General features: G+C 38.5%; 2 long non-coding RNA genes across 12 annotated transcripts in view; one reads left to right on the top strand and one right to left on the bottom strand.

Annotated features, from left to right (window-relative positions):
* The first annotated feature begins 223 nt into the window (after positions 1-223).
* Positions 224-12532, top strand: part of LOC138423861 (uncharacterized) — a 130644-nt gene continuing 118335 nt past the window's right edge. For 6 of the 10 annotated variants that reach the window (XR_011250489.1, XR_011250490.1, XR_011250482.1 and 3 more), the window contains exon 1: positions 353-833. This is a non-coding gene — a long non-coding RNA (uncharacterized lncRNA). Of the gene's footprint in view, positions 834-12532 lie in introns of all 10 variants that reach the window. The other 4 variants (XR_011250484.1, XR_011250488.1, XR_011250486.1 and 1 more) reach the window with 4 other exon arrangements.
* Positions 8846-12532, bottom strand: part of LOC138423863 (uncharacterized) — a 52543-nt gene continuing 48856 nt past the window's right edge. For both annotated transcript variants that reach the window (XR_011250492.1, XR_011250493.1), the window contains one exon: positions 8846-9324. This is a non-coding gene — a long non-coding RNA (uncharacterized lncRNA). The remainder of the gene's footprint in view (positions 9325-12532) is intronic.

Genomic DNA, 12532 nt, shown 5'->3' with positions numbered 1-12532 from the left:
ACTTCCCACAGGCACCCTCCCCCAACAGCCTGTAGCTCAAATGTTTGTTTCTCTTCCTTTTCGGCATTATCAGCTCCAGTTGCTAAAGGCAGGAAGGCTGGTGTCACTGCTCACTCTATTTCATGATTTATGATTCAGAAGCAAGATAGGGGTAAAGGGTTGGGGTGATGCTTGCTGCTGTGGTTGCTTTTTTTCTGTTTGTTTTTAAAAGATATGCTTTCTTGGAGAAACCTTGAAGCATTGATGTCACCAGCAGCACAGTCTGTTCTGTTCCAAAGCCTTGTCTGGATGTAATTGACAACTATATAGACACAGTTGAGGGGAGGGTGTCCGATTCTGCTCGTCCTCAATTGTTCTCAAATTACATGATAAAGTAGAAATTTTGGATCTTTTATACCAGAAAGAGTTACGGATTCGTTACAAAGTCTGTACCACATTAGCAGGACTAGTTGTAGCTGCCTCCACAGAGCAGCCTAGGAACTCAGAATTCCAAAAGCAAGGTGCCTGCGATGCAATTATTTTGCCTATTTGGAAAAGGAAGACTCCCTGTGATTTGAGGTTCAGCTCTTTCTCTGAACTGTTGCAATCTGTTCTCATGACCCTTAAGATATGCGTTAGGTTTTGTTTGGGCACCGTATGGAGACTAGCTATTAGTGCAGTGTTAATATCGCTCAGTTAGATCTTGGGGAGATATTGTCTGAAGTGTGCAAGAGGACATTCTGAATTCACACTCGGCTGGCACACTCCATCCCTGGTTCATACTATCACAAACAGACCAGAGGCAAAGAACTCTATCACTTGCGCGTGTCCTCACTGACTCTTCCTTCCCAAAGGTAAGCATCAGAATTCTTCCGGTTTGGGGAGACTATAAACGCAGTGAGGGCCCGTGGGTCCACACACGATCCAAAGCAGGTCTGCGAAAACGAATCGCCCGGCGATCTTGCGGATCCCTGGCCGCCAGCGGCGGGCTCCGAGCGCACTCCGCCCGGTCACCTGAGCGCACCTGTCCAGTCCTGGCCTCGGAGAAAGCGGGGCTTCCCCAGGGCACCGCCAGCCCCGGAGGCGAGCGGAGGGTAGAGCAGGGCTGGGGCAGGCGGTCCGCAGGTGTGGCCCTACCTGCCGCCCGACTGGCCGCGGCGGCGAGCCGGGCGGGAGCCGGGTGGGTGATGGATGGTCTCCCCGCCCGGGTCCGAGCGGCGGGCCGAGCGGAAGGTAAAAACGCGCAAGCTCGGAGCCTCCTGGCCCCAGCCGGGAGAGCGAGACGCAGGCACAAAAGGACCCGGCTGGGAACGTTTAGATTTTGAAGATGAGTTTCTAGTCCATCTCTGTGGGAGAAAGCAGAACGCGCTCTGGGAAAGTGGAGTGCCAAGAACCTCGCAGAATTTTGGCCTGATGTTTGACAGATCATTTTGCCATCCGAACAACCCCTAAGCCTCCCCTTCCGGAACAGCTTCTAACTCCTGTTTGTCGTGTCTGTGAATGATGCTCTATCAGGATCTGAGAAGCAGTATGAAATCAGACCTGAACAGTTGCATCCTTTCATCTCAGGAAATAGCAAAATCATTGAAAATACGTTTAAAAAAATTGTGGAGGGGGATGCACTTTAGATGGTCTGTGCAGGATAAGACAACTGGATATTAAATGTTTAACAGAACTTGATTTCAAAAAGAATAAAATGAGATAGACGTGTTCTAGAGATATCGTCTGCAGATTAGAATATAAAATTTTCATAATTTGCCTGGCTCTTACGTGTTTAAAAGTCACAAGCAATTTGAATATGTTTTCTTTATCCTTGCAAAAAGATGACAGCGAGTGGTTTTAGGCAATTCGATTTAAGAAGTGTCCTTTTTAAAACTCATTAGGTTGAGAACAAGAGTTGAAGCAGACAGACGGGTTAACAGGAAAAAATATATCGTGAACATCATGGAGATGGGACTGGTAGAGAGCTATTGTATCATTCGGGCTCTTTGGCAACTGAAGGACAGGTCGGTTCACCCTGGGCATTTCGTCCTGTACAGGCGGCGAGCTGACGGTAATACATCTCGTGTCCACGAATAAGGCAGTCCTGGCTGAAGGCTGATGCAGTCACCTCTGATAGCAAAAGAGTTTAGAGAATATAGTGGCTTTATGCATACATATATATATATGTGTGTGTGTGTGTGAGGGAAATATTCTAATTGTGCTTTAGAGCAGTCACCAACCCCCTCTGCCTCCCCACTACACCACTAACAAAAATGAAAGCCACGTTTAAAATAGCAGTAAGTGAGACTAAACCATGTCACAAAGATGTGCTTTATCTCACTGTCGTTAAAAAGTGATCAGGGGGAAAAAGAACTTGCATGCATTTCTGTTTTAAATGCTATATTTTAATGCTCTAAGTTTAGAAAACAGAAAAAAAAAATTAAAGGAAACCTAATAATCCCATCAGGCTAACACTGATAGTACATACCGAAAAAGAAAAGAAACAAGTACACACATAAATCCATGCATTTTTTAAAAAAATATTTTTTCTGGATGCTTAAATACTTTTATAAAAGAGCACATTTGAATCCTATGGGGTTGTTTTGTATAATGTCAAAATAGTTTTTTCTTTTTTTTAATTATTGGTAGTAGAGAATAGCCCTATTTATCAGCTTTAATAATTGTATATTTTATGGAGCATATGTATGTAATTTCCTTAACCATTTCCCCATTGATGGATACTCATGTTGCTTCTAGATTTCAGTAAAGTAAATACTACAGTAAGGAACATCTTAAAGCAAAATTTTCATTTTTGAATGTATTGATTTCAAATAAATTTTAATGGAGTAAATAAGCCATCCTTTATGGACATTTTGATAGTTTCATAATAGTTTCCAAGCTATTTTACTAAAAAAAAAAGTAGCCTTCCATCCTACCAATAGGAAAATATTAGGCCACATATTTTACAGTATACTCAGTATTATTCAGAATATTAATTAAAATATTTGATAATTGGTGAAAATTATTTCTTTTTTGACTATTAACAAAGTTGCCTTTTTAAAAAAAATTCTTCTGGCTTCCCTTCTTCTGAATTTTTTGGTTCCTTTTTTATTTCATTATTGGTTTTATTTTTATTTCATTATTTTGGGTAGCCCTGAAGCCCCCATATATAAAAACAAAATAGAGTGTTTTTATAAATCACTCTTTCATGGTGTTAATTTTGAACTTAGGTGGTAACCCCTGGTTAAAAGAATCATAGCAAGAAATCTTGGACAAAATTGAGTCAGGTTGCAATTTAAAATGATCTACTGAATTTAGGTTTCCAGCAGGCTTCTTCCACCGTACCTTCATGGGGGCACATAAAATGATATTATCATCTGTGAAATTACCTCAGAAACTTGAGGTACTTTATAGCAAGTCGTATTCTCTGATTAGGAAACTCAGACCCCTTGATTTTTGCACTGCCATTCTTTCAAGGCTGAAAATTTGTGTTGTTTTCTTAAACTGTGATGCGATCATTTAAAAATGCCTTCTTGCATTCCGGCACCTTCCACAAGTGAACCAGTGCCCAGTAAATAAAGTAGCAGCCCATGTCCCTTTTAGCAAAAGCTATATATCTGTTCAGACTTGTAATTTGCTCCGTTTATATCCTTTGCCCTTGAACTCTGGTTATTAACGCAATGTTTCTCCAAATGATGCCATATAACTCTGCTCTGAGCACATTCACGGTGACACCCTGCAAACATTCCAAGGGCCAGGGCCAGCCAGAGAAGGGAAGGAAGGACGGCTGAATTGTGGGAGTTGCGGTGCATTACTCAACATGGAGCGGCTGTGAAACTATGACTGCTAATATTCAAATTGCAACAAGGCCAGGGCCAGCCTCAGCTAATATTCTGAGGTCTGGTTGGAAAGCAATTTAGCAAAGTAGCTTTGATTAAAAAAAGAAACAGTCAGAATCACTTCTCCCAAGAAAGGAACTAAAAACCTTTCAAAGGATTTGAGGCAGGTGCTCTAATCATACATTTAAAAAATTATTATGGTGGTTTTGGAGAGGGGAACTGTTCAGTTACAAAATGCGTATCGTGTGTGTGTGGTGGAACTATGGACCAAACTCCTTTGTGTAAACTGTAATGAAATATACCACTTTTTTTTTTTTTGGTTATAATTGTTTGTATCGTACATCTTACATAAGACAATTGAGCATTGACTGGCTTTATTGATTTCATCTAAAAAATGAAAAATTTGCTAATGAATCTTGTGTGAAACTTTGGACAGGGAGTGAGACCAGTCTTCCTCACAATATCTGTGAAGGGATGCACTGATTCACCAAGTTAATAATTTTGAGCATGCAGAGACTGTGCAAAATCTACTTTGGAACGGACATTGTTCTCCCACATTTTAGAAAAGAGCATTTACCAAAAAAGGTCCCATTCTTTTGAAATAAGAAAGTCATACGTATGCAGTAATATGTCCAAGACAGAGCTTGTCCATATTTGTTTATTTTAAAATATTGTATTTGATTCAAAATAATGTTTTTTAAAAGTTTAGTTTTTCAAAGCTCTTTATTACAATAGATTTTAATAGGTTTACATTAAAATGACTTTACTGCAAACGTCCTTTTTTTTTTTTTTTGGCATTTTACCTGGAAGCAAATTGTTCACAGCAATGAGATTTAATTTGTACACCTCCTCCCCAAATCCTAGGCTATGCATAATGCAGTTCATGCAAAAAATGTTGATGGGAATGAGAAAATAATATACCATCAAATATTGAATTTCATGCTGAAACATAAGCTGCCTGGAACCTCTGGGCACTAGTCTGTATTTTTAGTGCTCTATGTGCCTTTAGAAATAAGTAAGAAAAGAAAAACTTAAACTATTCCAATTGACTACCCTATTAATTTTTTTTGACACAAAGCATGATTTGAATACATTTGCATGTCCAAATATACACACGTGGTTATTGCCAATAAAAAATACATAAGCCATAGGTTCCCATGAACACCAAACATACTCAGTGTATTAGCTGCTCTCATTCTGGTATTATGCCCAGAGGAAAAGGAATTCTAGGTTCCAAGTAAGATGTATTAAAGTGCTTGGGGAAAGTTTCTTCGTGGATATGGAGCCATGCATTTTCCTCATATTCTGTCTCTAATCGACTGTACCTAAATTGAAACAGGTTTTTAACCTTTAATTAAAGAAACCAATCTAGTGATCTTAATTTGAGAACATTGTTTGGCTGAGGAACATAAAAACATAAATAAGGGGATTCTAGCATTTCTTTGAGGTTTTCAGAATATCATACTTAATGGGTGAGCAGAATCGTGAGACAGACACCTTGGTTACATCATTCATCTCTAAATCCCCATCTGATGAGTACCTGATGAACCAGCTCTAGTCTAGTTTTTGAGTTAAATGCATACAAGAAGGAAGTTGAAAGTTTATTGTACATCATTTGGAATGTACATCAACTGTAATAAAATTATGAGCTTTATAATACTGAGACTTTTATTAAAATTGACCTTGTGGTATGGATGTTTTTCTACTTGTGAAACCTCAAGGTGTTTGTTTTTATATATTTCATTCAGAAAACTGTGATCCCACTGTGCCAGTAAAACCAAGTTTGAAGAGTCTGGCTCACATGTTTTTGAGTTTTCAGGGCTAAATGACTGCTAAAATGCACGTGAGACCTAAAAATGTGTACTGTGTTAGATGCATAGCCTATATTAATTGCAAGTAGATGTTGCGTTATTTGGTACAGGACATGTATTCTGTTGATAGAATGATAAGGTAGCTTATTAAAAATTCTGAATGTCTTGAAATTGGATGATTCTCCACAGACTAAACTTTGGACTTTCTACCTTGCTCTCCTAAATAAAATGTATTTATACACAAGGCAGACAGTATGTAGTGTAGTCACACTTGTAGTAGTTTCAAATATCTGATTCCAAAATGTTAAGAATGACCATTCCTGGTTCAGCCCTTCATTTCCCTTTTCATAATTGCAGCTTCCTCCAACATTTCTATTATATTTCTTCAGAATTCACTTTCCTATCTGTAAGCAACATGTGTGTATTGCTGTGTCTTAACAACTACTTCTTCCTCTTCTCCGCCTTCTTAGAGTTGTTTGAATATGGGGCATTATCAATGGACTTTCCACAAAAGAAGAAGATTTGTCTCTCTTTACCACCCCGGCCCCCAACTATACTTACATCTTTAATATTCTTTATACTGTTACATTGCATTTTTTATTAATATTTGGTGTGTAATATTACTAATAAATTCTGCTGAGGACTGTGCTAGGGAATAAACAAACCTTTTCTTACACATTTTCTGTTTTTTGTAGAGTTAATAATTCCTTTGTTTTTAATTTAGTTTAATTTTTTTTTCTTTTACTTTCTAGGTAGTCGCCGCTAAGTCATCACTAAATTCTCTGGCAGTCTCCTCTCAAAACATTCATATACTTCAGTTACTTTTTCAAGACTTTCATTCTGGAAACTTCTACCTCCTTCTAGACCAGCAACCCTTGTCATCTGGGCACTGCTGTCCTTCTGGACTCTCCCTTCAGAACTATGCTCCACCAGTCTGCTGTGTTGGGTTTTCTGTTACTGTATCACTTTTCTTTCTTTTTCTTGCTTTAGTCTCTTACATATGTGGCACTCATCCCCATATGGCTAACTATAAAAAGGAGGGGGGCTTTGCAGTCTAAAAGTATTCTTGTTTTAGCCACCCTGTTAACTAGTAATCTTCTTGGACTAGAATTCTAAGATAGAAAATCTTTTCCTTTCAACTTTTATAGGTATTTTTATCAAAAAGTCAATTTGGGGTCATTTTTTTAAAATACAAATCAATGATTAGGTAATTAATATAGTCTATTAAAATGAAATTTAAAGATATGACACCCACAAAAAAGAGTTTTATTATTTTATTTGTGATTATAAGGCACCATGTAGTTTTAAAAAAATTTTTACTTAAAAAGACTACAGTACTATAGTGTATAATTTTCCACCTTTCTAGAAGATTCTAATTGTGCATACCACATATCCTAGTGTTTTCTTAACATCATTTTAATATTTACATTGTTTATGTTTTTTTATGTAACATGTTATTGATTATCTCAGCAATTGATTATTCCCCAAATTAGTAGAGGATTGCTGACTATAGAGTGAAGTATGTATGAAATATGAATGTATGATGCTGAATTGAGCTCCACATTGGCCAACAAAGCAGAAGGTACCACACCTTAAAGAAGATTAATTTCTATTATGAGATTACTGAAAAGTGAAAATTGAGATGGAAGAAATAGATTATATTATAGAAGAGTTGTAGTCGACAAGATAAAATTTAAAGGGAGTTATTCCAAATCCTACTTGCACATGCAAATTTTGATAAGCTGAGTGCTAGGCCTTAAACACACTTTCTTAAAACCTGAAAACAAAACATCATACCGGGCATTGAAATATTGTGGGGGCTATTCTTTTGGATATGTGATTTGCTGCATTTGACTTGAATAAACATTCTATCTTTACAGTGATTTATTGAATCACCTTCCATAAATTCTAATTAACAAGAAAACTGGTAGATATCTAAGAACACTCTATAAAACCATTTCTCCCAAGAACTGTACACAATGAAGTAAAAGTGAGAGTGGATATAAAATAAAATTTTAAAAATATTACCAGCTTTAATATCATTCTCATAAGCTTCACAAGTCCAGTGCAATATATTTCAGGCCTGTGAAGGTCAATGCAAAATGACAGATTGAAAAACCGTACGTGACTTGTAAAAGCCATTTTTAGGCAAGCTGTTTACCAAGACTTAAATTAAATTTAAGCTTACCTTGTGTCAGACATTTTTATTTTATCTGGATTGTGGCCTCGTTTTCAAAGAAGATCACTTTTATCTCTGGTTGTCAAGAACATATTACCATTGTGAAAATGAACTTGATGGCATGTGGCAAATACTGATTAAGTGCTGGCCCTTTTCCTTGAAGAAATGAATTTTTATCATTGGAAATAAAATACCAAGTTGTTTTTTTTCTTCCTCATAATTCGCAGCTTCTTCCTGAGATTGTAATTGACAGGAGTGAGTTCCAGTCTTAACACAGGATTTGAGTCAGACACAGCTGGGTTCAAATCCCATGTCTGCCACTTATGAGAAAGCTGCTAAACTTATCTGTGGTCACTGGTTACCTCGAAAGTGAAATAAGGATAATCGCGAGTGTTTATCAGAATTTAACAAGGTATGTAGGACAGAGCCTGGCTTAGAGGAGGCACACTCATAATCTGAAAGTCATTGTTGCTGTTCATGATTTCACTGTTGGTTTCACATGTGTATACATTTTCTTATATTTTTATTGTTCACTTTTCTACCAACTGGCATTATAATTTTAGTGCTCTGGGTTTCAGATATTATATACTAAAGATATTAGAGATGAAGTTCCTGAAATGATATAATTTTAACCACATCAAGCTGGTTCTCTGGGTCTGAGTTTCGAGCACTTTAGAACCCTCATCATCTGAGGGTAGACACCTTGAAAGTTTGCAAATCTCCCTGCTTAGGGCTTTCTCTGGATGACTCTGATTTAGAGGTGAGCCTGTTGCACCTTCTGGCTCATTATGCTGTTCCAGTTTTCTTTTCTAAGATCTGCCTCCAAGGCTGTCAAGGAGAAATCAACCAGACAAGGGGTGCAGCTCTCTCTGTCCGTCACGACCTTAGGACACTCCTGTTGGTACTCTTCGAGTCCTTGTCATATGTCCCATCGTTGCATGGGTTGTGAGATGGATGAGCTGGTTTGACTTTATCAGTGCTGTCTTGTTAACCCTCATTTTTTCAGGATGGGTCTAAGCTTACTAGGCACAAGATAAAAGGAAATTTGGGTCACGTTTAATTAAACACTCTTTATTAAACATTTCATTAAAAACTAGTTTTCAGAATAAAGACATTTTCACTAGCAGTCTCCAAAAGTGACCATTGACATTTCAAGTGCCACCGTGAACTCAGTCATATATTTGATGTTCTAATCCAATTATCATATATCAAAAAAACCACATTAATTATTAAGCATAGCACATAAAAAAACACATAATACAAATGCACCTTTTGTTGAATTGTAAGGTATACACTCTCATGTAAAACTTAGTTAATCATTCCAGATGTCTTCCACAGGTCCTGTGTCCATGAAGCCTAACCAAGCGTGTCATTTATATTTAGTAATGTAGAAAGAAAAGCTATATAAATTGGCTCTTCAAACCTTCAGGTCCAGATGTCAGGTCCAGTAGTCTGAACACCTTTGAGAGTGGTGGTGGGCAGTGATGAGCAGAGCAGGCCCAGTGTCCAGAGAAGTGTTGGCAAAGTCTTTACACTGTAGAAGGAACATAGGCAAGAAGAGAAGCGGAATCAGCCACTGGCTTGGAGTGGGGACCAGCTTGCCCTATTGCCCAAGTTCTGGAGGAGATTTCAAAATAATGGTAATAGTAGATGATAGTTTTAAAAAATTAAAGATAATTTTTGGAACAGTTTTAGGAAGGTTGGAAAGAAGGAACAGAGATTTATACCCCTCTCCTCATACATGCATGTTTCCCCCCATCATCAACAGTACTCACTAGAATAGTATTTCCCCCCCGGCCCCCGCCTCCAGGATTACTGTATATTGACACATCCTAATCGCCAAAAGTTCGCCATCTATCTTTGAGTTCATTCACCCAAGGTGATGTACAGTTTATGGATTTGGACTAATCTGTGGTGACACTTATTAATTGTTATAGCATCATATAAAAGTATTTTCACTGCACTCAAATCCTCTGTGCTCTGCCAATTCATCTTTCTCCCCCATGGCCAACCCTTGTTGTTGTTTAGTTATTAAGTTGTGTCCAACTCTTTTTCAACCCTATGGATTGCATCCTGTCAGGCTCCTCTGTCCATGGGATTTCCCAGGCAAGAATACTGGAGGGGGTTACCATTTCCTTCTCCCAAGGATCAAACCCATGTCTCCTTCATTGGCAGGTGGATTCTTTACTGCTGAGCCACCAGGGGAGACCCCTATGGTCACCTCTAGTGACCACTGATTTTATTATTTTATTTTATTTTTTTATTATTGTATCGTACCTGGAGTCATACAGTATGTGGTCTTTTCAAATTGGCTTCTTTCATTTAATAATACGCATTGAAAATTCTTCTGCATCTTTTCACAATTTAATAGGTCATTTCTTTTTAGTGCTGGATAATGTTCCACTCTCTGGATGTATCACAGTTTATATATCCATTCACCTACTGAAGGACATCATAGCCGAGGTGGTTGTTGCAGTTTTTGAAATGAGACACCATAAATTTTGCTTCATTTACCAACTCTTCCTTTCATGAAAGATTTCTCTGTAACAAGCAGTGCTGTTTCACCTACAGTAGAATTTCCATCAAGATTGAGTTTCATCAAACTCTGCTACCGCTTATCAACTAAGCTTATGTAATACTCTAAATTCCTCGTTGTCATTTCAGTAAAGTCGTAGCACCTTCACCAGGAGTAGGTTTATTGCAAGAGATCATTTCCCTTGTTCATCCATAAGAAGCAATTTATCTCTTCAGATTTTATCATGAAATTGCGATAGAGTCACATCTTCAGATTTCACCTCTACCACATCTGCACTGAAGTCTTGAACACATCAAAGTTATCCATGAAAATGGGCATCAGCTTATCCCATACGCCTGTGTATGTTCATATTTTTACCTCTTCCCATGAATGACAGATGTTTTCAATGGCAACTAGAATGGTGAATCCTATCCGGACTGTTTTAAATCGAATTTTCTCAGATCCATCAGAGGTTCTAAGGCAGCTAGAGCCTCACATATATTTCTTACATAATAAGACTTTAAAGTCAAAGTGATTCCTTGATTCCATAGACTGCAGAATGGATGTTGTGATAGCAGGCATGAAAACAGTATGAGTCTCTTTGTACATCTCCATCAGAGCTCTTGGGCAAGCAAGTGCATTGTCCATGAGCAGAAATACTTTGAGAGGAATCTTTTTTTTTCTCCTAAGCAGTAGATCTCAATAATGGGCTTAATATATTCAGTAAACCATAACAGAAGCAGAAGATATTAAGAAGAGGTGGCAAGAATACACAGAAGAACTGTACAAAAAAGATCTTCACGACCCAGATAATCATGATGGTGTGGTCACTCACCTAGAGCCAGACATCCTGGAATGTGAAGTCAAGTGGGCCTTAGAAAGCATCACTACAAACAGAGCAAGTGGAGGTGATGGAATTCCAGTTGAGCTATTTCAAATCCTGAAAGATGATGCTGTGAAAGTGCTGCACTCAATATGCCAGCAAATTTGGAAAACTCAGCAGTGGCCAAGGACTGGTAAGGTCAGTTTTCATTCCAATCCCAAAGAAAGGCAATGCCAAAGAATGTTCAAACTACCACGCAATTGCACTCATCTCACATGCTAGTAAAGTAATGCTCAAAATTCTCCAAGCCAGGCTTCAGCAGTACACAAACCATGAACTTCCAGATGTTCAAGCTGGTTTTAGAAAAGACAGAGGAACCAGAGATCAAATTGCTAACATCCGCTGGATCATGGAAAAAGCAAGAGAGTTCCAGAAAAACATCTACTTCTGCTTTATTGACTATGCCAAAGCCTTTGACTGTGTGGATCACAAGAAACTGTGGAAAATTCTGAAAGAGATGGGAATACCAGACCAACTGACCTGCCTCTTGAGAAACCTATATGCAGGTCAGGAAGCAACAGTTAGAACTGGGCATGGAACAACAGACTGGTTCAAAATAAGAAAAGGCGTATGTCAAGGCTGTATACTGTCATCCTGCTTATTTAACTTATATGCAGAGTACATCATGGAAATGCTGGACTGGAAGAAGCACAAGCTTGAATCAAGATAGCTGGGAGAAATATCAGTTAACCTCAGATATGCAGGTGATACCACCATTATGGCAGAAAGTGAAGAGGAACTAAAAAGTCTCTTGATGAAAGTGAAAGTGGAGAGTGAAAAAGTTGGCTTAAAGCTCAACATTCAGAAAACGAAGATCATGGCATCTGGTTCCATCACTTCACGGCAGATAGATGGGGAAACAGTGGTAACAGTGTCAGACTTTATTTCTCTGGGCTCCAAAATCACTGCAGATGGTGACTGCAGCCATGAAATTAAAAGACACTTACTCCTTGGAAGGAAAGTTATGACCAACCTAGATAGCATAAAAAGCAGAGACATTACTTTGCCAACAAAGGTCTGTCTAGTTAAGGCTATGGTTTTTCCAGTAGTCATGTATGGATGTGAGAGTTGGACTGTGAAGAAAGCTGAGCACCGAAGAATTGATGCTTTTGAACTGTGGTGTTGGAGAAGACTCTTGAGAGTCCCTTGGACTGCAAGGAGACCCAACCAGTCCATCCTAAAGGACATCCATCCTGGGTGTTCATTGAAAGGACTGATGCTTAAGCTGAAACTCCAATGCTTTGGCCACCTGATGAGAAGAGTTGACTCATTGGACAAGACTTTGATGCTGGGAGGGGTTGGGGGCAGGTTGAGAAGGGGATGTCAGAAGTTGAGATGGCTGGA

This window comes from Ovis canadensis, chromosome 18 (assembly GCF_042477335.2).
Source record: "Ovis canadensis isolate MfBH-ARS-UI-01 breed Bighorn chromosome 18, ARS-UI_OviCan_v2, whole genome shotgun sequence".
NCBI classification, from domain to species: Eukaryota; Metazoa; Chordata; class Mammalia; order Artiodactyla; family Bovidae; genus Ovis; species Ovis canadensis.
Note: the sequence above shows the minus strand (reverse complement) of the source record. Positions and strands in the feature narration are given on the sequence as shown.